Here is a 23207-nt window from a genome sequence, read left to right as displayed (position 1 = left end):
AAACGCATACAAAGACACAGGGGCACACAGGAATATTAACCACTTGCCGACCGCTCACATTGAGCGTACTGCGGCAAAGTGGTTCGTTATCGTCCAGCGATGTAGGTCTACGTCGCTGGACTCCTCCCCTTGTGGGCGGCGCGTGCCGCTGGAGGCTCGCTCCCGCTGTATTCAGTCACAGCGGGAGTCGGGCTAGGGGAGGAGCGGCGGTGATCACCGCCACTCTTCCCCGATCGCCGGGGAATAGAGTGTGGAGATCCGCCCGCTTGTGTAAACAAAGCGGGCGGATCTCCTAAGTGACAGACAGGGTCAGATTGCAGGGTTCAGCATAGCTGAACCTGCGATCTGTGCCTGTGTCACTCAGTCCCCTCCCCCCACACACGTTAGTAAGCACCAGGCATACATTAACCCCTTGATCACCAATAAAAGTTAACCCCTTCCCTGCCAGTGTCATTTTTACAGTAACTGTGCATATTTATAGCACTAATTACTGTAGTAATGTCACTGGTACCCCCAAAAGTGTCAAAAATGTCAGTCAAGGGTCCGATCTGTCCGCCGCAATGTCGCAGTCCCGCAAAAAAAAAATCGCAGATCGCCGCCATTACTAGTTAAAAAAAAAAAAAAAATGACATAAATTTCCCGTAGTTAGTAGCTGCGATAACTTTTGCGCAAACCAATCAAAATACGCTTATTGCAATTTTTTTTTACCAAAAATATGTAGCAGAAAACAAATTGGCCTAAAATGTTAAAAAATTTTGATTTTTACAATTTTTTGGGGGGAATTTCATATAAAAAAAATGTGAAAATATTGTTATTTTTTCCAAATTGTCGCTTTTTTTTGTTTATAGCGCAAAAAGTAAAAATCGCACAGGTGATCAAATACCACCAAAAGAAAGCTCTATTTGTGGGGGAAAAAATGACATAAATTTAATTTGGGTACAGCATCGCAAGACCACGCAATTGTCAGTTAAAGTAACGCAGTGCCGAATCGCAAAATATGGCCTGGTCAGGAATGGGGTAAAATCTTCCGGTCTTAAAGCGGTTAAAAATACGCTCATTGAGAATTTTTTTGTCAAAGACATGTAGCTAAATACATTTTGGCCTAAATATATGACAAACATTGAATATATTGGATGTTTTTTAATTGTCAAAGAAGAAAAATATTGTTATTTTTTCAAAATTGTCGCATTTTTTTATTAATATCGCAAAAAATGTAAAGTTCAGAGGTGATCAAATACCACCAAAAGAAAGCTCTGTTTGTGGGAGAAAAAGGACGTAAATTTTGTTTGGGTGCGGCGTTGCATGACCGCGCAATTGTCAGTTAAATTCGCACAGTGCTGAATCGCAAAAAGTGGCCTGGACGTAAAGCAGGAAAATCCTCCGGTCCTAAAGTGGTTAAACAGACCAGACAGGATGGTATAAAGTGGCTTAACAACCACTTTAAAGGGAAAGTTGAGATTCCGGGGGGGGCACTTGCTTTGCGGACGCCCATGCCACTCACTGAAATGGGTCACGCTTTGCAGGTGCTACCTGTTGAGTGTGACAGGGTGAATTATTCCTGCTGCAGCATGTGTACACCCCCTGGCCACTGCAGTTAAAGGGAAAAGGAAAAAAGAGTTGGGACTTTAAATGAGGAGGACAACAGTGGGTACAATGAAACCTGGAAACATAGGTTCAATAACCACTTAAGCCCCGGAAGATTTAGCTGCTCAAAGACCAGGCCCTATTTTGCGATTCGGCACTGCGTGACTTTAACGGACAATTGCGCGGTCGTGCGATGCTGTACCCAAACGAAATTGACGTCCTTTTTTTCCCACAAACAGAGCTTTCTTTTGGTGGTATTTGATCACCTGTGCGATTTTTATTTTTTGCGCTATAAACAAAAAAAGAGCGACAATTTTGAAAAAATAACAATATTTTTCAAATTTTTTTATATGAAATTCACAAAAAAAAAACCTGTAAAAATGAACATTTTTTAACATTTTAGGCCAATTTGTTTTCTGCTACATATTTTTGGTTAAAAAAATTGCAATAAGCGTATTTTGATTGGTTTGCCCAAAGTTATTGCGTTTACTAACTACGGGAAAGATTTAAGTCATTTTTTTTTAAACTAGTAATGGCGGGGATTTGCGTTTTTTTTTGCGGGACTGCGACATTGCGGCGGACAGATCGGACCCCTAACTGACATTTTTGACACTTTTGGGGGTACCAGTGACATTGCTACAGTAATCAGTGATATAAACATGCACTGTTACTGTCAAAATGACACTGGCAGGGAAGGGGTTAACTTTATTGGTGATCAAGGGGTTAAGTGTGACCCTAGGGGCGTGATTCTAACTGTCAGGGGGCGTGGCTTGTTAGATCATCACAGAGACATAAGATCCTACATAGCAGGATCACATAGCCTCTGTGATGATCTAAGGGAGAATGACAGACGGCTGTGTTCCCCAGGGAACGATCGGGGGCGAGAGCGAGCCGCCGCTCGCCCCCTACAGGCGGCTGAGCGAGCGACGTACGGATATGTCGCTTTGCCCAGCAGCGGCAAAGTGCCGCAGTATATGCACGGTGGGCGGGGGTAAAGTGGTTAACAACAATAAGAGTAATATAAAACCAAATGTATATTCACTGGTATCCACAAAAGAATACAAATTAACAGATACATCAAATGGGCAAAATTGTATCACATGAACATCAAACATAATAACAAAAGCTGGTTACATGCAGGTTCTGATGATTGTAGATGAATAAAATGCAATAGACAGCAATGTAGTACAGGCCAGTATGTATGAATATAAAGTTTGCATCCTAAATAGCCCAACACGTATCGTAGGATACGACCCACTTCTTCAGGGGCAGGAGCAATCAAACATATCTATGAAGAGTATAAAAATGATACATAGCAATATAATTGGATAGTCGGCAGAATTTAGTATATAATTGAAAAAAAATCAAATCTGTTGAAAAAAAATAATAAAGAGGGGGAAAAGGAAGGCGAAATCCCCCCCAGGTGTAAGTACTCCCCTTCTCAAAATGACTTTGCAAGGCCAGTTCAAGATATTTAAAGCGGAGTTCCGGCCTCAAAATCGAAAAAAATCGATTTTGGGCCATCCGCTTGCTGAAAAAGAAATGGATACTGCCAATTTTTATTTTTTGGTCACTTACCTTATTATAGAAGAAAATATACTCACCTTCCTTCCATTTCCTCCGCGGCCCACGCCGTCACTTCCGGTTTACAATGACTCCTGGGAGCTGAACGTCATTGCTCCCAGGAATCAATGCGCCTGCACCGGCCCCGCTCGTCACTTCCGGTGCAGGCGCATCATTCCCTGCTAAACAGCTACTGGGCAGAAGCCCAGAAGCTGTGCAGGGATGCCTGCACCGGAAGTGAAGAGTGGGGCCGGTGCAGTGCATTGTGGGACTCCAACGTCACGGAAGAGGACACGAAGGGGGACGCTGCGGCTTCAGCTGCCCACACCTGAGATGGCAGCGCTGGAGAAGAACTTTTCAAGGTAAGTATTTCTTATAGAAACATAGAATGTGTCGGCAGATAAGAACCATTTGGCCCATCTAGTCTGCCCAATATATCTGAATCCTATGAATAGTCCCTGGCCCTATCTTATATGAAGGATAGCCTTATGCCTATCCCATGCATGCTTAAACTCCTTCACTGTATTTACAGCTACCACTTCTGCAGGAAGGTTATTCCATGCATCCACTACTCTCTCAGTAAAGTAATACTTCCTCATATATTTTTTTTTTAAGAAGTTTTTATTGGTATTTCAAAAGTAACAAAAACATGCAAGAGGACATGTAATTACAAGAACAAAGTGCAATAAACACAGCAGAAACCAAATAACTTCTGTAATTACAGCATGTAAGGGAGTAATAGCGTAAAACAGGGTAGGGTGGGGGGGAAAGGTGACATGGAGGGGGGGGATGATAGTAATGATGATACACAGAGTGTATCTAGGAGTTTAGGTTGCCAAACCATCTAATTACTACCCCTCGCGATGGGAAGAGCGGGAGAAAAAACATCTTATATTTACCAATGAAGAGTGACAATATGGAATATGATTTCCAGACGGGGGGGGGAGGGGGGAGGAAGAAGGGGTAGGGGAATGGAGAGGGGGGAGGGGGAAGTCCGAGTGGTCAACAACCTAAAGATTTATACTTTGCTTGCAAGCAAATACACAACATACAGTAATCTATCAGATGCAATAGTCAAGTAAACCTGGGTGTTAAGGCTATCAGCAGGGGGGGTCTTGGAACGGGTTCTCCATTATCTGAGGTACCAAGGCCATCTCATTTGGGCTACGGGGAAGATGCGTATAGTAAAGTCCTGCGTAGGCTGACCATTTCCTCCAGAATTTGAGAGGATTAGCCTTGGTGAGAGACAAGTCCAGGTGCTCTTTTCGTAAAAGGGCATTATGATCAGACTTGACTTCCCCCACCTTGTGTGTAGTGGGAGACACCCAGTGGTGAAGGATGATCCTCCTAGAAATCATGAGACAAGTAACAAGCCAGGGTTTGTGTTTCCGAATAATGGTGTTTCTTTGCCTGTCCACTGCCCCTGGGGCCGAGTTTAGTAGACCATCCATGTGTCCAAAAAGAAGGGGGAGGGGGTCTTTGGTGGGCTTCAGACCAGTGACCCTAAGGGTCAGGAGTTCCACCTGGTCCCAAAACTTTGAGATGTGGGGGCAGGACCATAGTCTGTGCAAGAGAGTGGGTCGGTGTATCAAGCACCATGAGCAGGCTTGGTAGGGAGTGTGTACAGGAGAGGAGGAAAAGGGGGCGTAGGCATGATGAAGTATCCGGAACTGTTGCTCCCTCCAGAAAGCATTGCAGATATAGGCACAGGTGGTGTTGAATCCTGCCAACACTAGAGGCTTCATGGCTTTGGATGATAGAGCCTTATCCCAAGAGGAGTTGTGGTAGTCTTTGGCACTAGAGTGCAAGGCGGTTTGGATGGGTCGGTACAAATGGGATAGTTTTAAAGTAGGCTGCAGAGTAAGAGAGTCCAGAGGATCGTGGGCAAAGCGACTTAGTGGTTTGGAACAAAGGGAGTTGACAAAGGCATGCAGTTGGTGCAAGTATAGATAATGGTGCGGGGATAGACCAAATTCCACTTGAAGGTCGGTGAACGAGAGTGGGGATCCAGAGACAGGGTCATAGAGCTGAGCAAAGAATTTGAGGCCCTGATCTGCCCACTGGGAGTATATTCGTTCCAGGTGGAGGTGTGACAGGGCAGGGTGGCCACTGATGGGTAGGTGTCGGGAAATATGCTTAGGGAGTCCCATTTTTTTGCGAAGTTCTCTCCAGGCAGTTCCCGTGTCCCTGAGGAGGATATGCTGGCGAAGATGTAACGGTAGGTCTCCCCATTTACGGTGCAGGACAGCTGCAAGATTATATGGTTGTGCTATTTGTGATTCCAGTGAAAAATTGGAGAAATATGAGGTACCGTGGATCCAGTCTAGTCCTATCCTCACTAGACTGCATAAGTTATATAGTCTGATGTCTGGGAGGTTCTCATATTACTTTTAAACTTTTGCCCCTCTAATTTAAAACTGTGTCCTCTTGTGGTAGTTTTTCTTCTTTTAAATATGCTCTCCTCCTTTACCGAGTTGATTCCCTTTATGTATTTAAAAGTTTCTATCATATCCCCTCTGTCTCTTCTTTCTTCCAAGCTATACATGTTAAGGTCCTTTAACCTTTCCTGGTAAGTTTTTTTTCCTGCAATCCATGTACTAGTTTAGTAGCTCTTCTCTGAACTCTCTCTAGAGTATCTATATCCTTCTGGAGATATGGCCTCCAGTACTGCGCACAATACTCCAAGTGAGGTCTCACCAGTGTTCTGTACAGCGGCATAAGCACTTCTCTCTTTCTACTGCTTATACCTCTCCCTATACATCCAAGCATTCTGCTGGCATTTCGTGCTGCTCTATTACATTGTCTTCCCACCTTTAAGTCTTCTGAAATAATTACTCCTAAATCCCTTTCCTCAGATACTGAGGTCAGGACTGTGTCAAATATTCTATATTCTGCCCTTGGGTTTTTACACCCCAGGTGCATTATCTTGCACTTATCCACATTGAATTTCAGTTGCCAGAGTTCTGACCATTCTTCTAGTTTTCCTAAATCCTTTTCCATTTGGCGTTTCCCTCCAGGAGCATCAACCCTGTTACATATCTTTGTGTCATCAGCAAAAAGACAAACCTTACCATCGAGGCCTTTTGCAATATCACTTATGAAGATATTAAACAAAATTGGTCCCAGTACAGATCCCTGAGGTACCCCACTGGTAACATGACCTTGTTCTGAATGTTCTCCATTGACTACAACCCTCTGTTGTCTGTCACTCAGCCACTGCCTAATCCACTCAACAATATGGGAGTCCATGCTCAATGACTGCAGTTTATTGATAAGTTTTCTATGTGGGACAGTGTCAAAAGCCTTACTAAAATCTAGATATGCAATGTCTACTGCACCTCCACCGTCTATTATTTTAGTCACCCAGTCAAAAAAATCTATAAGATTTGTTTGACATGATCTCCCTGAAGTAAACCCATGTTGTTTTTCATCTTGCAATCCATGGGATTTAAGATGTTCCACAATCCTATCCTTTAATAGGGTTTCTATTAATTTGCCTACTATTGATGTCAGACTCACATGTCTATAGTTGCTCGATTCCTCCCTACTACCTTTCTTGTGAATGGGCACGACATTTGCCAATTTCCAATCTTCCGGGACAACTCCTGTTACTAATGATTGGTTAAATAAATCTGTTAATGGTTTTGCCAGCTCACCACTAAGCTCTTTTAATAATTTTGGGTGTATCTCATCAGGACCCTGTGACTTATTTGTCTTCACTTTAGACAGCAATCTTAGAACGTCTTCCTCTGTAAAGACACATGCATCAAATGATTCATTAGTCATCCTTTCAAGTGGAGGTCCTTCTCCTTCTTTTTCTTCTGTAAAAACTGAACAGAAGTATTCATTAAGGCAGTCGGCTAGCCCTTTATTCTCTTCTACATACCTTCCGTCCTTTGTTTTTAATTTAGTTATTCCTTGTTTTAATTTCCTTTTTTCATTTATTTATCTGAAGAATGTCTTATCCCCCTTTTTCATAGACTGAGCTAGTTTTTCTTCTGCCTGCGCTTTAGAAGTTCTTATAACTTGCTTGGCCTCTTTCTGCCTAATCTTGTAGATTTCCTTATCTTCATTGCTCTGGGTTTTTTTATAATTACAAAATGCTAGCTTTTTATTTTTAATGATTTGGGCCACTTCTGCTGAGTACCACAGTGGTCTCTTCCTTTTTTTGCTTTTACTGACAAGTCTAATGCAATTTTCTGTTGCCTTCAATAATGCACCTTTTAAGTAGTCCCATTTCTCCTGGACTCCATGTAATCCGTTCCAGTCTGATAAGGACTCATTTATGACTAATTTCATTTTTGAAAAGTCTGTTTTTCTAAAATCTAAAACGTTTGTTTTTGTGTGGCGTGACTCTTTCACAGTTCTTATATTAAACCACACTGACTGGTGGTCACTAGATCCCAAGGTTTCGCCTACAATGACATCATATACCGAATCCCCATTTGTGAAAACCAAATCCAAAATGGCCTCCCTCCGGGTTGGCTCCTCAACCACTTGTTGCAGAGACAACCCCAGTAGGGAATTTAGAATATCTGTACTCCTGGTAGAACTTGCTATTTTGGTTTTCCAGTTTATATCTGGAAGATTGAAATCTCCCATAATGATAACTTCTCCTTTCATTGTCATTTTAGCTATTTCTTCAACTAGTAGATCATCTAGTTCTTTAACTTGACCAGGTGGTCTATATATCACACCTACACGAGTTACTGCATGATTAGCAAACTGCAATGTAACCCAAACTGACTCTATGTTGGCCTCACCAACTTGTATTAGGTTAGATTTAATGCTATCTTTCACATACAGGGCCACTCCTCCTCCTTTCTTGCCTTCTCTGTCTCTTCTGTATAAAGAGTACCCTGGTATGGTTATGTCCCAGTCATTTCTTTCATTAAACCATGTCTCCGTAACAGCCACTAAATCTACATTCTCAGATGCCATTATTGACCCAAGTTCATTGATTTTTTTACCTAAACTGCGAGCATTTGTAGACAGGACTCAGAGCTTATCATTTCTTAGGCTCCGTTCACATGTCAGCGTATGGATCGCGGGCAGCACCGCCACGGTTCCGCCCGCGATCCGGAGATTATTGCAAATCGCGGGACGCCTGTGCGTTGCCCGTTGATTTGCAATAGCCCCCCCAAACGCAGAGCGATGTTGCCGCGATTTCCGCTTGCCGAATCGCGGTAACATCGTGCAAAAGAAATCACTGGACGCAATACGCTCCAAAGAAGCTCTTGTACTTTTTTGGGCGTAATGCGTCCTGCGATTTTTTTTTGCGTGATGTTACCGCGATTCGGCAGGCGGAAATCGCGGCAACATCGCTCAGCGTTTGGGGGGCTATTGCAAATCAACGGGCAACGCACAGGCGTCCCGCGATTTGCAATAATCTCCGGATCGCGGGCGGAACCGCGGCGGTTCTGCCCGCGATCCATACGCTGACATGTGAACGGAGCCTTAACCTCTGTGCTTCTGACCTGTTCTGGCATTGTTTCGGGGGGCAATTGGACTCTTGTATTTTCACTCTTTTGCCCCCCCCCCCCCTTCCTAGTTTAAATACTCTTTAGCAAATTCTTGGAGTTGTTCACTAAGTACATTTGTTCCTTTGAGAGAAAGATGCAAACCATCTTTTTTGTACAGTTCCTTTCTATTCCAAGTAGAGCTATCATGAGAAACAAAGCCAAATCCTTGCTCTTGACACCATTTACTAAGCCATATGTTGAACTCCTTTATGCGCCTCTGCCTATCATTCTGAACATTATGCACAGGCAGAACTTCAGAAAATGAAATGGTGGATGCAAAATCCTGTACGTCATTACCAAGTGTGATAAAAGATTTTTTCACCTCTGACACTTCATTGCAAGCCAGGTCATTTGTCCCTAGATGGACAAGAACATCCACGTCCCCTTCCTCCTTTGCTTGCTTAACAATATTAATAATACGTCTTCTATCTCGTCTAGCAGTAGCACCAGGGAGACATCTCACAAAACCATTTTCTTTAAGCTCCACACTTCTTATGATTGAATCACCCAGCAACAGCTGCTTCCTTTGAGACTTCACTTTATCTTTTTTGTCCTTGGCTGCAGTCTTGCATACATTAGACATAGGAGTCGATGGTTTCTCACCCTCTGTGCTTGAGTCCATATCCATGTTGTCCTTACATTCTGAGAGTGCTGCAAATAAATTATGGAGAACCACCGACTGTGGGACATGTCTTCTATCCTCCAAGCCAATCTCTTGCAGTATCTCTTCAATCTCTTCAGTCTCCTGCAATATCTCTTCACTGTACTTAAAATGTTGTACTTGAATGGAGTACTTGCAGCTAATGAATTAGGCCAGCTAGGAACGTGATTGGAGTGACTACGGGGACCAGAGGCCAATCAGGAGTGAATACGCCCCACAGTATATAAGATGGCCCCGCCTAACCCCTAGCACAGTGATACAGAGTCTGTTTAAGAGAGCGGAAGCATTTCTCTTACTCCTGCTTTGTTACACAACGTTTGCTGCATAGCCGAGTGCTTCTAAAGCCCCATATCAGCAGAAGAGCATTCAGCTTGCAGACAGTCAGTGTAGTTAGAAATGCAGCCATTGTGCTGTTTGAGTTAGAAAAAAAAAAATTTAAAGGGACAGTGTCAGTCTACTGCTGTATGGAGCTGTTCTTTTAGTGTGAGGAAAAGGATATGTAGTGTAGTTAGGGTACTATATACCACAGTAGTTAGATTCAACAATCTAGTTTTTGTAGGTAAAGTAAAAGTGTCATGGTTCCGTCTAGTGAGCACGTTGCACTGCTGATATATCTACAGCAGGTATACGTGCTTGCTAGTCAGCAAAATACATTGCCTCAGTGACAACTTAACGCCTGTTCTTGTAAGCGTTAAGTCCACTGTGCAAAAGGCTTTGCTACTGTGCGTGACACACATCTGATGTGCTGTATTCAGTGACAACTTTGGGTCGCATAGAAGTGTGCGTTTTTCACCGCACAGAGTTGCCAAAGCCTCAGTGACAACTTAACGGCTGTTCTTGTAAGCGTTGAGTCCACTGTGCAAAAGGCTTTGCTACTGTGCGTGACACAAATCTGCTGTGCTGTATTCAGCGACAACTTTGGGTCGCATAGCAGTGTGCGTTTTTCACCGCGCAGTTGCCAAAGCCTCAGTGACAACTTAACACCTGTTCTTGTAAGCGTTAGGTCCACTGTGCGTGACACACATCTGCTGTGCTGTATTCAGCGACAACTTTGGGTCGCATAGCAGTGTGCGTTTTTCACCGCACAGAGTTGCCAAAGCCTCAGTGACAACTTAATGCCTTTTCTTTTAAGCGTTAGGTCCACTGTGCAAAAGGCTTTGCTACTGTGCGTGACACGCATCTGCTGTGCTGTATTCAGCGACAACTTTGGGTCACATAGCAGTTGCCAAAGCCTCAGAGACAAATATGTCAGGTAGACCAAGGAAAGGCATACGTGGCCCTGCTGCGGAAAGGGGCACAGCTTCTAGGGTGTCTAGAGGCAGGGGTGGACGTGGTGGTCAGTCCTCAGCCAGGCCACCAAAACAACAATTTTTGCGCACCTGTTTCACAGATGCATATCGTTGCAAATGTTTTCCTTACAAAGGCAATTATTGCCTTCATGACCAGCACTTTCATAGGGTTATGGTGTCAAGTCATCGTCGGCACCACCAAAGGCCCAATTTTTAAGCATCCTTTACTTCTATTCAAAGTCAAGAGACAACAGTATTCATCCAAAACATCTCTAATCTTGTTCACTCTGCACTACATTGTGGCCCCTACCCCTAACCCTAACCCTCAATGTATCCGTGCATATATGTCTGTTTCTTGTGAGAATTCAAGTTAAAGTGCACCAAACACCATTTTACATGAAATAAAGTGCAACTTCATACATCTTTTGACTTCTTGAAACCATTTGGTAATAATAGCCCCATTGTGAAAATACACCCGTTAATTATATCCACATTTAAAGAGACAGCACCTTTTTCCAAAAAAAAAATCTAATCTTGTTCCCAGTGCACTGCATTATGTTCCCATCATACACATTGGCTGTGCAGTTGATTAGGAGCAAAAGAAAGGCGCGGTTAAGCAAAGAAAATCATTTTTGACGGTTTGGCATGCTATAATTCTGGTTCTGGACATGCTACAGAGCTGAAACTTCACAGGGACACTTTTTAGACCCCCCAGACACGAAATCCAAAGAAATCTCTTTTTTTTTTCCCAATATTTTTTTTCAATAATTGGCTTTTTTTTTGCCTGATTCATAGTCCCTGGGGCATGACCCAGAACCCTAGGCACCTTTTAGGGGCATTTATTGGGTTTTAGGGCTTCAAAATTGTGTTTTTTTGATTTCAGAATTTCGGGTCCCATTGATTTCAATGGGGTTCTGGAATCCAAACCGAACTTTCGGGAAATTCGGGTGTTCTGGTCGAACCAAACTTTTCAAAAGTTCGATCATCCCTAATAAGAACGCCTCTAAAGCGCATTTGTGAGCTTCCCAGATTGTGATAGGTGATATGTCTGCTATATTGTTGTCGGAAAAGTATTCAGAGATTTTTTTGCGGATGTACTGAATGTCAGGATCTCAAGTCAGAAGAGAGGCGTCTAACCGCCAGAATTTATTGCGGGGGGGAATCTGTGGGGATTGCGATTGTCAGTGAAATTAGGTGGTGATCAGAAATTAGCATTGATTCAATGGTAGCTTTTTTGATTAGTGGGAGATCTTTTTGGGATAGAAATATATAATCAAGCCTCGAGTATTTCTGGTGTGGAGGGGAGAAGAAAGTGAAATCTTTGGATGAAGGATTTAAAGTCCGCCAAGTATCGTGTAAGAGGAGTTCTTGGAGAGATTTTCTAATCTGTTTAACCTCCCTGGCGGTATAATTATGTCAGGAATTACATACCAAAAGCAGTACAATTTTTTTCATGGAAATTTGGCGTTATGTATTATAGGCCTACAATTCTTAGTAATTACTGACTTAAACCTGACCAAAACAAGAGTCTAGTAGACATCCCAGATGTGATAAATTTGAAACACAAACGCATGAATTATAATCTTATCAATAATATAATTTTATTATTTAATATATAATGTATATAATGAAATTATATTATTGATTAGATTATAATTCATGCATTATATATTATATATATATATATATATATATATATATATATATATATGTGTGTATATATATATATAATATATATCGCATGAATTATAATTGAATCAATAATATAATTTTTTATATATATATATATATATATATATATATATATATATATGTATATATATGTGTGCGCATATATATATATATATATATATATATATATATATATATATATATATATATACATATATATGTGCATATATATATGCATATATACAGTGGGTACGGAAAGTATTCAGACCCCCTTAAATTTTTCACTCTTTGTTATATTGCAGCCATTTGCTAAAATCATTTAGGTTCAATCTTCTTCCTCATGAATGTACACATAGCACCCCATACTGACAGAAAAACACAGAATTGTTGACATTGTTGCAGATTTATTAAAAAAGAAAAACTGAAATATCACATGGTCCTAAGTATTCAGACCCTTTGCTCAGTATTTAGTAGAAGCCCCCTTTTGATCTAATACAGCCAGGAGTCTTTTTGGGAAAGATGCAACAAGTCTTTCACACCTGGATTTGGGGATCCTCTGCCATTCCTCCTTGCAGATCCTCTCCAGTTCTGTCAGGTTGGATGGTAAATGTTGGTGGACAGCCATTTTTAGGCCTCTCCAGAGATGCTCAATTGGGTTTAAGTCAGGGCTCTGGCTGGGCCATTCAAGAACAGTCACGGAGTTGTTGTGAAGCCACGCCTTCGTTATTTTAGCTGTGTGCTTAGGGTCATTGTCTTGTTGGAAGGTAAACCTTCGGCCCAGTCTGAGGTCCAGGGCACTCTGGAGAAGGTTTTTGTCCAGGATATCCCTGTACTTGGCCGCATTCATCTTTCCCTCGATTGCAACCAGTCGTCCTGTCCCTGCAGCTGAAAAACACCCCCACAGCATGATGCTGCCACCACCATGCTTCACTGTTGGGACTGTATTGGACAGGTGATGAGCAGTGCCTGGTTTTCTCCACACATACCGCTTAGAATTAAGGCCAAAATGTTCTATTTTGGTCTCATCAGACCAGAGAATCTTATTTCTCACCATCTTGGAGTCCTTCAGGTGTTTTTTAGCAAACTCCATGCGGGCTTTCATGTGTCTTACACTGAGGAGAGGCTTCCGTCGGGCCACTCTGCCATAAAGCCCCGACTGGTGGAGGGCTGCAGTGATGGTTGACTTTCTACAAGTTTCTCCCATCTCCTGACTGCATCTCTGGAGCTCAGTCACAGTGATCTTTGGGTTCTTATTTACCTCTCTCACCAAGGCTCTTCTCCCCCGATAGCTCAGTTTGGCCGGACGGCCAGCTCTAGGAAGGGTTCTGGTCGTCCCAAACGTCTTCCATTTGAGGATTATGGAGGCCACTGTGCTCTTAGGAACCTTAAGTGCAGCAGAAATCTTTTTGTAACCTTGGCCAGATCTGTGCCTTGCCACAATTCTGTCTCTGAGCTCTTCAGGCAGTTCCTTTGACCTCATGATTCTCATTTTCTCTGACATGCATTGTGATCTGGAAGGTCTTATATAGACAGGTGTGTGGCTTTCCTAATCAAGTCCAATCAGTATAATCAAACACAGCTGGACTCAAATGAAGGTGTAGAACCATCTCAAGGATGATCAGAAGAAATGGAAAGCACCTGAGTTAAATATATGAGTGTCACAGCAAAGGGTCTGAATACTTAGGACCATGTGATATTTCAGTTTTTCTTTTTTAATAAATCTGCAACAATGTCAACAATTCTGTGTTTTTCCGTCAATATGGGGAGCTGTGTGTACATTCATGAGGAAGAAGAATGAACTTAAATGATTTTAGCAAATGGCTGCAATATAACAAAGAGTGAAAAATTTAAGGGGGTCTGAATACTTTCCGTACCCACTGTATATATACACACACACCTGTATATATATATATATACACATATACACACATATATATATATATATATATATATATATATATATACTGTATATATATATGCATATATATACACACACACACACACACACATACATACATATATATATATATATATATAATATAAAATGTGTTATGTGTTTGTGTTTTGTGCAACGTTGTTTTTTTTTTTTTTGAATTTCCCTCCCTAGTTCCGCTCCCATGCAGCATTGCTGCTGCAGGGAACGGAACTAGGAAGTCATCATACCGACAGACGAGCGGCGGGACTCTCGGCTGGCGGTCACAGCAATGAGAGATCATCGCTGGATCGCCAGGAGAAGGTAAGAGACACCGCTGCGCTCTCTGCACATCTACCCCGAGCGTGACTCGGGGATACCGATCCTGGACTAAAAAATCCACCCCGAGTCACGCTCGGGATTACCGCCAGGGAGGTTAGGGGCTCTGTAGGGGAGGGAGGAGGTGCCTGAAGAGGAGTCCAGAATTGGATACATTGTCACGTTGAAATCGCCTCCTAGGATGGTGATACCCTGTTGGAATTCAGCTAGTGTAGCTGATATTTTCCTAAAGAAAGGAACCTGTGCAGAGTTGGGACTATAGATATTTGCTAGAGTGACTGGTTTATGTGCTATAAGTCCCTTTAGGAAGATATACCTTCCATCCGGGTCTATAATGGAGTCAGTTAGAGTCCAGTCTAGGTTTTTGGAGATGAGAATTGCCACGGCTTTCGTTTTCCCTAATGGATTGGTAGCTAGGTATGTCGTGGGATATTGGGAGTTTTTCAATTTTGGTGTATTTAGTGAATGAAAGTGGGTTTTTCGGAGGTAAATGACGTCTGCCTTCAGTTTATGCATAATTTTGAGAACTTGACTGCGTTTTTCGGGATGTTTAATCCCTTGGCATTCAGCGACACTATTTTAAGTTGGGCGGAGTCATTAGATTGCTGTGTAGGGTGCATTGTGCATGTGTAGATGGTCTTGAAGTAAAGAGTGTGTCCTTGGTGTAGTTGATTAAGCTGATTAGGGTAGATTCAAGAGGCAGAGACCGAGAGGTGGGGGAGTTAGGCGAGGAAAAAGGGAGGAAAGGAAGTCAGCGGGGAGAAAGGGAGGTTGGGGGTTCCTGTAGGTAAGGCGGGAGTGGGTGGGGAAGGATAAACAGGAAAAAGGAAACCAAGTAATAGGGTGAAGGTAATATTTCACCCTAACTGTACAGGTCCCTCTCAAAAAATTAGCATATTGTGATAAAGTTCATTATTTTCTGTAATGTACTGATAAACATTAGACTTTCATATATTTTAGATTCATTACACACAACTGAAGTAGTGCAAGCCTTTTATTGTTTTAATATTGATGATTTTGGCATACAGCTAATGAAAACCCAAAATTCCTATCTCAAAAAATTAGCATATTTCATCCGACCAATAAAAGAAAAGTGTTTTTAATACAAAAAAAGTCAACCTTCAAATAATTATGTTCAGTTATGCACTCAATACTTGGTCGGGAATCCTTTTGCAGAAATGACTGCTTCAATGCGGCGTGGCATGGAGGCAATCAGCCTGTGGCACTGCTGAGGTGTTATGGATGCCCAGGATGCTTTGATAGCGGCCTTGAGCTCATCCAGAGTGTTGGGTCTTGCGTCTCTCAACTTTCTCTTCACAACATCCCACAGATTCTCTATGGGGTTCAGGTCAGGAGAGTTGGCAGGCCAATTGAGCACAGTAATACCATGGTCAGTAACCATTTACCAGTGGTTTTGGCACTGTGAGCAGGTGCCAGGTCGTGCTGAAAAATTAAATCTTCATCTCCATAAAGCTTTTCAGCAGATGGAAGCATGAAGTGCTCCAAAATCTCCTGATAGCTAGCTGCATTGACCCTGCCCTTGATAAAACACAGTGGACCAACACCAGCAGCTGACATGGCACCCCAGACCATCACTGACTGTGGGTACTTGACACTGGACTTCAGGCATTTTGGCTTTTCCCTCTCCCCAGTCTTCCTCAGGGTCCGGTCACCTCTTCTCGTTGTGCAGCGTTTTCTGCCACACTTTTTCCTTCCCACAGACTTCCCACTGAGGTGCCTTGATACAGCACTCTGGGAACAGCCTATTCGTTCAGAAATTTCTTTCTGTGTCTTACCCTCTTGCTTGAGGGTGTCAATGATGGCCTTCTGGACAGCAGTCAGGTCGGCAGTCTTACCCATGATTGCGGTTTTGAGTAATGAACCAGGCTGGGAGTTTTTAAAAGCCTCAGGAATCTTTTGCAGGTGTTTAGAGTTAATTAGTTGATTCAGATAATTAGGTTAATAGAACCTTTTCATGATATGCTAATTTTTTGAGATAGGTATTTTGTTTTTTCATGAGCTGTATGCCAAAATCATCAATATTAAAACAATAAAAGGCTTGCACTACTTCAGGTGTGTGTAATGAATCTAAAATATATGAAAGTCGAATGTTTATCAGTACATTACAGAAAATAATGAACTTTATCACAATATGCAATTTTTTTGAGAGGGACCTGTATATACAGGTATCGGTAAGGTTGACAGGGGAAAGAAAAAGGTTCCAACCTGTCTTGTGGGGTAGACGGTGGAGTCTTGGTCGGGGTGAAAGGTGTTCAGAAACATTTCCAGCCAGCATAGGAGGAGTATATAAGGGCATATAATATGATCTTACAATATATTTAAGAGAAGGAGGATGAGGGAATGAAAAATGTTGATGTCCACATTCCATATACTTTCGTATGAAGTGGAGAGAGAAGAGCTAATACAAACATGGTTCATGGGGAGGGAGAATTTTCTCTCTAGAAGGAGTGATGCCGAAAGTAGGGTTGTCTCAGTGTGATGAATAGCAAAGGGATGAGAACTTTTTAAAAGGCGGATCTCAATGTTTAAATGGGAAATACACATTCAGAGGATTTCGTGTGGTTATTGGTCAATATGGTGTAGGGGGAGGGAGGGTATAAATAAAACATAGTCTGTAATGCTTCTGTATATCATGTAGAGGGTATAGGCAACACTTTATATTAGATATATGCGTTAAGCGATAGATATTATGGGGAAGATAAACCTAAACATTCATTGTAAACATATCACCATTCGTGCTAATTGACAACCCGAGACTCCACACCTACTGTGTTTCCCTGAAATTAAGACCGGGTCTTATATTAATTTTGGCTACAAAAAACACACTAGGGCTTATTTTCAGGGGGTGTCTTATTTATTTACGGTACGTACAATAATTTACATTTATTCAAAAACGGTCGTGTCATCATGACGCTCCTAAAGTGGTTGAAACCCTAACAAAAAAAAATCCTGATCCTTTAGGGCATGATAGACAGCACAGTGTACTGTGTCATTTACCTCTCTCTTTGTTCTAAAAAACCTGGAATAAAACAATAAAATGTTTTTAAAAAATTTCCTGTGCCCCCTGTCTTCCCTGTCAGCTCAGGAGTCAGCATTAGGACATTCTGTAATCCCAAAAATAAACCTTGGTCAAAATCAGTTTTGTACCAGGGTTCGCCTCAATTCAGATATTTCCGGGGTCTCAATTGGCGCTGCGTCCTTTAAGATCTCGGCATATGCCGATGATCTTCTCTTCTCCCTGACCAACCCCTTGATCTCCCTGCCTAATCTCCTCCGTGAGTTCGATCTCTATGGGGTGGTTTCCCACCTTAAGATCAACTATCACAAGTCGGAGGCCATGGGTGTGTCCCTGCCTGAGCGGACCCGGGACTCTCTTTGCCACAGCTTTCCTTTTAAATGGTCTGATCCTGCACTCAAATACCTGGGTACTCTACTTCCACCGAACCCTGGAGATGTCTATCGTCCGAACTTTACCCCTCTTCTGACCTCCACCCGCGCTCTGCTGACAAAGTGGTCGACTGGACTACACTCATGGTTTGGTCGCTGCAACATCCTCAAGATGTCTATCCTGCCGAAGTATCTTTACCTGTTCCAGACATTGCCGGTGACAATCCTAGCCATCTTTTTTAAGCAGGTGGAAGCCGCCTTCACTAAATTTATTTGAGCGGGCTGGCGTCCCAGGCTAGCTAGACGTATACTTGTGCTACCCAAGTCCCATGGCGGAGTAGCAGTTCCGGATGTCAAGAGATACTACCAAGCGGCTCACTTGAACAGGCTCCTGGACTGGTGCAGGCACGCCAACCTGAAGATGTGGATGACGTTGGAGATGTCCATTTCCCCGATCCATCTCCCGAGTGCGCCGTGGTGCATGGGTTTGGTGCCAGACCGGGTCAAGCGGCACCCCCTTATTGGCCCGACCCTTCGGATCTGCTCCCTGGTTCTGGCCCCTGGGGCTACCCAAACTACGCACTCACCCATGTTTCCGATTTTTGGGCAACATGGCCTTCCCGACGGGTTGTGGTGGGGGGAGGTTTCGAGCTCTCCTGGCACTGGGGCGTTTCCGAGTGCAACACTTTGGGACAGATGCGATTTGGCCTTCTCTTCTGCAGTTGACAGCGGAGGGTGGCCCGTTTGTACTTACCAGATGGCAGGCACTTCAGTTACTGCATTTTCTCCGAGAGTTGGTGCCATGCTCACTCTTCGAGAGACCATTGACGCCCCTCGAGATCCTTATTTCGGGGGACACCCCCCTGCCCCATGCTCTATCCCAGCTCTATTCCATACTTTCCGAGCCCCCGGGGGACTTTGTCCTCCCGGGACTCTTGAAGTGGGTGGGGGAACTGCAGAGGACCTTCACAGCGACCCAACTCAAAAATATCATTCGGTTCTCTCTGCGTTCCTCGATCTGCAGGCATCTCCAGGAGACCAATTACAAATTGTTGACGCATTGTTATTACACTCCGGCGCGGATAGCCGGCTTCTTCCCTGAGGCATTTTCTCACTGACCTGCTGTCAGTTCTGTTTCTGTTATACTGCACTTTCTATTGTTACCATGTATGACACTTGTTAATGCTGACTTTGAATACTTAAATAAAGAATTTGAAAAAAAAAAATCAGTTTTGTAAAAAGATTATAGAATGTGCAGTGTGTCTCCTTTTGTATTTTTAGTGTGGAAAATACCCTATTTACAGTACCTTTGGGTGCTCACATGACCCACCGGAACTTTTCTTCCCAGCTTTGAGCACTGCAGAGTAAGGGGCCGCTGACGTAAACCGGGAGGAGAGCAGAAGATCTACGGCAGGTCATGTGAGCACCCAGCGGCACTGTAAATAAGGTATATTCCACAATAAAGTTACAAAAAGAGACACACTGCATATTATATAATCTTTTTACAAAATGGATTGCATGTTTTTACAACGACTTTAACTAGGGCTTATTTTCGGGGTAGGGCTTATATTGCAGCCATCCCCAAAATTAAAGCTAGGTCTTATTTTCAGGGTAGGGCTTATTCTCAGGGAAACAGGGTATGCCAGGATAATATGCTGGGATAATACTGATGTAAATCTGGTTAATTCAGGTTAAGCCCTGAGAATCAGGTATAGTAATTGAACGATAATTAGGATTTGGGAGTGTAGGAGAAGAAGAAAGTGTTGTTATGTAATATTCCATTAGACTGAGATAGGGTGATGTATAAAGGGGGTCACGGGCAGTCCATCCACACAAACGAGTGTCGTCTCCCAGGGGAAAAAACATTTATAAGTTGGGGAGGGGAGTATACCAGTGTCGTCCCTGAAAAGGCAAAGACATATATAGTACATAGATTCCTAATACAAAGAACAGCAAAAGAGAAAAAAAAATAATAATAATGATTGGTCTTCTCTTCCACCCCTTCAAAAAAGAGAGAGAAGAGGAGACAATGTGTATGGGACCTAGTGAAAAATAGGGGTATCAACGGAGGATGTCTGAAGAAGATGGAGAATGTAGTATTGGGTGGCCAATAGGGGGATTTGTGAGGTGCATTGTGAGAGTCCCCATCACAGTTCCCTTTGGAGCCACCCTGTACATGAGAGTCCCCATCAGAGTCTCCTTGGAGTCCACCAGACATTAAAGTCCCCATTAGAGTCCTCCTTACATCAGAGTTCCCTTTAGAGTTCACCCATACATAAAAGTCCCTATCAGAGTCCCCTATAGAGACCATATAAAAGATAAAAAACCAGGGAATTAGGAGGATCCTTGAGTATATAGGAATAAATATCCTTAATTTAAATATTTAGACTGGGATGGTAGTTTTACCAGGAACCACAGGCAACTAAGAATACACAGAAAGGGGGGAATGGGGTAGAGAGGATATAGATCCTCTCAGGATGGTTGCAATAACTAGGCTCACTATTATAAATGGTGCATAAATAAATTGTATTAGGTGATCTGTGATATATAAACAAAAATAAGCAAAAAATCAAGACACTGACAATTCAGTAAAGTATGTTTTAAAATAACAGGACCTTTAGGACCAGGAAAGGTATATTGCTTAGACTCAGCAATATCCTTACCATGGATAGCCGTTCTGAAGAAGCGTGCGTCATCACGCGAAACGCGTCAACATTGTACACCAGCGCCACGCCCACCACGCCAAGGAACCTCCGACTTCAGATGTGAATTGAAAGACAGAGGTACGGCACATGCATGCGGTAACCACGAGAGTACTAAAAGACGGAGGAGGACACAGTTCATCTCCCTCTCTTCTCCCCCACCTTCCTTTAACCCCCCGGACTTCGGAAGACTGCCGATACCGCAGCAAGGAAAACAACGATGGAGTAAGCCACTTCCGGCTAACAGCCGCGGGAGCCAACAGATGACTACAGGAGCTGACAAGACAACACAGATGTAGAGGTGCCCCGAAGGATAAGAGGTAACGAAGCTCAGCAACACCGAGGCAGGTTGACCGGACATCCATGGGTGAGTAACGGTGAGAACACTTTCATACTCACCACCTCCTGTTACGACTTAAGTATCGGTTGTATTCAGAGATATCTGCATAAATACTTCAAAGGATTTACTCCCCTTTACAAGTTGCTCCGGTCCCGGGTGTCACGAGCCCCTCTACACATCTGTTTAGGCTGTTACCCTTATTCACAGCCTCTAAAGACCTACCAAGGAAAAAGGTCAATCCCTCAGCCTCTCTCAATATTGAAGAGATAAATATAATTATATTTATCACTGTCCCACACAACTAAGTACTCCATGGTATCCAAAACCGCTGCATAGTGTCACACCTTGGGATAAAACTAATCCGGATCGCATCATTATGATTGCATATCCTTACAGTATGAGCTCCAACGTTTAAATTTCACGTATACTACGTAGCACATACTTTCTTTACCAAGGGTTACTATACATCTCAGCCCATTGTGGCATACTGAGACATTAACCCTTCATACATCAATTCCTATGAAAATCGGAGGAAACCCTATGCCTATGACTATTTGCGCATGCTGAATTATTTGCAAAATTCTATTCACTGTACATTGTGATATGCTTTAATTAACACATTATCTTGTGCAAAATTATTCATCTAGCATACCTACATACCTTGAACTAAGATTCTAGGAGGGGTGAACTAATCCAATTGGATACTACACCCACAGTTTCTACACAATCTATATTTAGATTACTTCCTTAAGGTGAACGTGGCATGGTAAGGATATTGCTGAGTCTAAGCAATATACCTTTCCTGGTCCTAAAGGTCCTGTTATTTTAAAACATACTTTACTGAATTGTCAGTGTCTTGATTTTTTTGCTTATTTTTGTTTATATATCACAGATCACCTAATAAAATTTATTTATGCACCATTTATAATAGTGAGCCTAGTTATTGCAACCATCCTGAGAGGATCTATATCCTCTCTACCCCATTCCCCCCTTTCCCCTATAGAGACCACCCGTACATGAGAGTTCCCATCAGCGTTCCCCTTACATCAGAGTCCCCTTTAGAGTTCACTCATACATGAAAGTCTGTATCAGAGTACCCCCTTACATCAGAGTTCCCTTTGGAGTCAACCCATACATTAAAGTCCCCATCAGAGTTCCCCTTACATCAGAGTCCCCTTTGGAGCCACCCTGTACATGAGAGTCCCCATCAGAGTCCCCGTGGAGTCCACCCATACATGAAAGTCCCCAACAGAGTCCCCCTTACATCAAAGTACCCTTTAGAGTTCACTCGTACATGGAAGTCCCTATCAGAGTACCCCCTTACATCACAGCTCCCTTTGGAGCCACTCTGTACATGAGAGTCCCCTTGGAGTCCCATTGGAGTCCACTCGACTTTAAAGTCCCCATCAGAGTTCCCCCTACATCAGAGTCGCATTTGGAGCCACTCTGTACATGACAGTCCCCATTAGAGTCCCCTAGGAGTCCACCCATACATGAAAGTCCCCATCAGAGTCCCCCTTACATCAGAGTACCCTTTAGAGTACACCCACACAGGAAAGTCCCCATCAGATTACCCCCTTACATCAGAGTCCCCTTTGGAGCCACCTTGTACATGAGAGTCCCCATCAGAGTCCCCCTTGGAGTCCACCCATACATTTAAATCCCCATCACAGTTCCCTTTGGAGCCACCCTGTCCCTATTAGTGTCTAGTGATGTCGCGAACCTAAAATTTGCCGTTAGCGAACGGCGAACGCGAACCTCCGTGAATGTTCGCGAACCGGGCGAACCACCATAGACTTCAATAGGCAGGCGAATTTTAAAACCCACAGGGACTCTTTCTGGCCACAATAGTGATGGAAAAGTTGTTTCAAGGGGACTAACACCTGGACTGTGGCATGCCGGAGGGGGATCCATGGCAAAACTCCCATGGAAAATTACGTAGTTGACGCAGAGTCGGGTTTTAATCCATAAAGGGCATAAATCACCTAACATTCCTAAATTGTTTGGAATAACGTGCTTTAAAACATCCAGTGTGTGTATACGATCAGGTATGATGTTGTATCGATCAGGTAGTGTAAGGGTTACGCCCGCTTCACAGTGACAGACTGCAAGGTGCTGTGCCACCGTATATATGAGTGGTGGGCACTGCAGTGGGCACAGTACACTCTGTTTTTTTTTTTTTTCACTACAATTTTTTCATCTAAGACTGATTGCTA

The 23207-nt window shown here is 43.0% G+C and overlaps 1 long non-coding RNA gene across 1 annotated transcript in view; it reads left to right on the top strand.

Moving 5' to 3' along the window:
• LOC309569458 overlaps window positions 1-22614 on the top strand; it is a 54801-nt gene extending 32187 nt beyond the window's left edge. The window contains exons 2-3 of the long non-coding RNA XR_014226071.1: window positions 22013-22362; window positions 22461-22614. This is a non-coding gene — a long non-coding RNA (uncharacterized lncRNA). The remainder of the gene's footprint in view (window positions 1-22012; window positions 22363-22460) is intronic.
• Window positions 22615-23207: the final 593 nt, after the last annotated feature.

The sequence above is a fragment of the Pelophylax lessonae genome (assembly GCF_965119305.1).
Source record: "Pelophylax lessonae genome assembly, chromosome: 13".
NCBI lineage: Eukaryota > Metazoa > Chordata > Amphibia > Anura > Ranidae > Pelophylax > Pelophylax lessonae.
Note: the sequence above shows the minus strand (reverse complement) of the source record. Positions and strands in the feature narration are given on the sequence as shown.